Source organism: Sus scrofa, chromosome 11 (assembly GCF_054392235.1).
Source record: "Sus scrofa isolate SSC_HxYL_T2T_F1_AM1 chromosome 11, Sscrofa_HxYL_maternal_Yorkshire_Landrace_v2.0, whole genome shotgun sequence".
Lineage (NCBI taxonomy): Eukaryota > Metazoa > Chordata > Mammalia > Artiodactyla > Suidae > Sus > Sus scrofa.
The window spans coordinates 75,218,219-75,222,589 of NC_139393.1; positions in this window are offsets into that span (position 1 = coordinate 75,218,219).

A 4,371-nucleotide genomic window follows, 5' to 3' on the forward strand; every position below is an offset into this window, starting at 1 on the left:
ACCCTTGGTCCCTCCAGTTCCAGGGCTGATGGCTGTTTCCTGTAGTCACTACCTCCAGGATACGTTAATGTTCTCTTTCTACCTTTTCAGTTACCTACTTAACAATTTTACAAAAAAATTGTAAAGAAAGGAAGGAAGGAAGGAAGGAAGGAAAAAGAAAAAAATTGTAAAAAGACTTGGCACTTTTTTTATTTTTAGTCTTTTTAGGGCTGCACCCGCTGCATCTAAAGGTTCCCAGGAGAGGGTTGAACTGGAGCTGTAGCCACCAGCCTACGCCACAGCCACAGTAACACCAGATCAGGACACTCACTGCATGTTGTGGCCAAAAAAAATAATAATAATAGTATTTTTCAAAAACTAGGATCACTAAGGAATGAGAATGGTCAATAAGCACATAAAAAGATGCTCAGTATCATTAAAGAAATGAAAATTAAAACTATAACGACATCCCACTACATGGCGCCACCACCCTCTGACCCCTCAGCATGCAGACTCACCCTCTACCTGTATTTGAACTTCCATACGTATTTTAGCCTAATAGAATATAGGATGCCTAAAATTTTTTTTATTAAAGTATATTTGATTTACAATGTTATGCCAACTGTTGCTGTACAGCAAAATGACTCAGTCATACACACACACACACACATATATATACACATACCCACATTCTTTTTTTATGTTGTTGTCCCTCATAGTCTGTCCCAAGAGATGGGATATAATTCCCTATGCTACGCATTGTTGTTTAGCCATTCTAAAAGCAACAGTTTGCGTGTACTAACCCCAAACTTCCAGTCCATCCCACTCCCCCCCACCTGGCAATCACAAGTCTGATCTCTACGTCCATGAGTCTGTGTCTGTTTTGTAGACAGGTTCATTTGTGCCATATTTTAGATTCCACATGTTAGGATGGCTAAACTTCTAAAAGACTGGCCACACTGACTGTTGGCAAGGATGTGAAGCATCTGGACCCCTCGTATGTTGCCACTCTGGGAAATGGTTTAACACTGCCTAAAAACGGGAGAGTTACCACATTACCTAGCAGTTCCACTCCTAAGTATCCATCTCAGAAAAATGAAAGGATATGTCCACCCAGAGAGTGTATGCTAAAGTTCTCAGCAGCTACTCATGATAACCTAAAAGTGGAAACAAGCCAAATGTCCATCACCCGGTGAAAGGATAAACAAAATGTGTTTTATCCAGACAGCAGAACAGAATACTATTTGGCAATAAAAAGGAATGAAGTATCAACACATACTAGAGCATGGATGAACCTCAAAAATATTAAGCTAAGTAAAAGGAGCCAGACACAAAGGCCACATATTGAATGATGCCAATTATAGGAAATGTTCAGGTAAGGCAAATCTATAGAGACAGAAATTAGATCAGTGATTGCCGGGAGCTGGGGTAGGACTGGTGAATGACAGCAAATGGGGATGAGAGTTCTTTGCAGGGTGTCAGAAGTGTTCTAAAATTAGATCTCGGCGATGGCTGCACAAGTCTGCATGTTTCCTTTACACTGAGAGTGAATTCTACGGTATGTAAATGATACCTCAGTGAAGCTGCAAAACAAAAGACAAGGAAAGTGATTTGAAGAAAATCTAGGGACTTAGGGAAAGGAAATAAATCATGACAAGAATCCACGAGGCACTAATAAGTAAAATGAAACATCTGTGTCTGGACATACACATAATTGCATGTGATAAATACAACATGCCTAAGGACCAAACCATCAGCAAAGAAAATACCTTTCTCCGAAATGCTTAAGAACAGGTCTGGTGTGTGGTACTGAAGAAATGCCCGGCTTGAGTGAAAGATGGTTCGACTGCTTCAAAACTGAACAAACAGGATAGTACCAGCATTCAGATCTAGCCAACTTCATGGGATAGGAAGATACTGTTTTGAAGCTGAGAAAATTATTTCCCATAAAGAGACAGGAAGTAATTTTTTTCCCAAGGAATGCCTCTTAACAGTGATAGTGACATTGCCAAGGAAGACAGATTGATAATGCCTCGTCACAAAACAGCAAAGACTGACTGAACATGGACATATGGTACAACTAGATGCATTGCATACATCAATGAAATTGTTCTTGACCTTGAAAACAAAGGTGAACTAGAACTCAGACATCATTACGGGGTAAAAGTAAGAGATCTCTAAAAATGGAAACACTCCCTCCACTAGACTAATGATTCAGACAGGCAAATACTTTCTCTTAAAATGAATGGCTCGGATGTAAAACTCCTTTGTTAATTTCTAGATGATGTCTATGCTTACTATAGAAAAAAGAAATATTCTTTAGCCCAAAGTTCAAGGCATTTGTATGTAAGAAGACTCTTCCTTAAAAGTTCACATGAACTATCTTAAAAAGGAATAAAATGATAACATAGATTTTATAACAAATATCTTGTTTCACATAATTAATATTTTAAAAGCAAATAGTTATTATTATAACACTTAAATAATCTTTGGTGCTTTTACAGTATAAAACTATTTTCTGAAACAGAATCCCAGCTTGTAAAATTGTGCTTAAGAGATACTTAAGGTAAATTTAATGTTATCCAGCAACTAATTAGACCATGAGACATGGGGTCACCTGTATTACTCTCCCATTACAGATGACAAGACCAAGGCTCAGAGTCATGTAGCTGGTACTGAGATATGAACCAGGGTTCATAAGTCCTAAGTCCTCCTAAGTTCCTGCCCTTTCCAGCATGTCACAAATCTCATTAGCAATGATGCTGATTACACAAGAGGTATTTCAAATTATAAATTATCTATACATGTAAGATGCTGAAAGAAAATATGAATGTCCAGAGCTTAATAGTTACATTAGTTCCTTAAAACAGATGTGGAAAACGTAAGGCTGGGGCTAGGTCCTTTTCATCAACTGAAAGGGGAGATACATGCCCTGGAGCCAAAGAGCAGTAGGTATCTTTATTATCCCAGCCTCTCACCAATACTTCTAAGATAGCACAGGTGGTTCAGGCACAGCCAGTATAAGGTCTTCATTCAAAAGGCGTGCTTCAGAGTTCCTGTCGTGGTGCAGCAGAAATGAATCCGACTAGGAACCATGAGGTTGGGGGTTCAATCCCTGGCCTCGCTCAGTGGGTTAAGGATCCAGCGTTGCCGTGAGCTGTAGTGTAGACTGCACACCCGGCTCGGATCTGGCATTGCTGGGGCTGTGGTGTAGGCTGGCACCTGTAGCTCTGATTAGACCCCTAGCCTGGGAACCTCCATGTGTCATGGGAGTGGCCCTAATAAGCAAAAAAAAAAAAAAGAGGTACTATAAATTTATTAATTTATATGTTATAAATGGGTTTTATTGCTTTTCCACTGAGGATACAAAACATGTATAATTTTAAAGGAATTCTGAAAAGTCTGCTTCAATATATCATAAACTTTTCTGTACTTGGCAACCAGTATTAACATCAACCTATGTAAAAGTCTTTATTCAGCAGATGTCTACTTAATTTAAAATTAACAGCAATTATGAATGATAAAATTACACCTTCCCACAGAAAAATTCAAAGCTGCCTGAAAGAAAACGAAAGTTTTAATTTCACTTTATTACACATTAATAACAGGTTAGCAGTAGTCTAAGTTATCCCTGGCTTTTAGAAACAACTGTGTCAATAACAGTTAAAAACGAGTTCCCTGCTACAAAAGCTAAACAGTTTAGGACATATGTTTTAGCATTTTTGAGCACAGATAGCAGATTTAAATATACATAGCCACTTTCCTATCCATCAGGTAAGAACGAAAGACTGAGAAACATTCTGATAATACTCTGCATTTCTCATAGATCACTTCACCCAGCCAGGCCCAGTGGTAAAGAAGACAAAGACAAAGGGTCCATCCTGCCTCTAAAAGACAAAATCTGGAGGGTTCCCGTCGTGGTGCAGCGGAAACAAATCTGACTCGTTTCCATGAGGATGCAGGTTCGATCCCTGGCCTCACTCAGTGGGTCATGGATCCGGCATTGCCGTGAGCTATGATGTAGGTAGCACTCAGCTCAGACCTTGTGTTACTGTGGCTGTGGTGTAGGCCAGCAGCTGTAGCTCTGATTCGACCCCGAGCCTGGGAAAGTCCATTTGCTATGGGTGCAGCCCTAAAAAGCAAAAAAATAAAAATAAAAAATAAAAGAGAAAATCTGAATAGAGAAAAAACAGATTAGATGACAAGATGAGGGCTGCTCTAGAAGGGACAACCAGAGCCAATAAGCAAAAATTCTCTAACAGGTGGGAGGGGGACTACTGGTGAGTGACGGAAGCCCTGCAATGGCAACTGCACTAAATGACATCAAAGGTCCCTACAGGTCCTGCAATGATGGGTTCTCCACCTCATAGTCTTGGCCGTGAGCTTGACTTC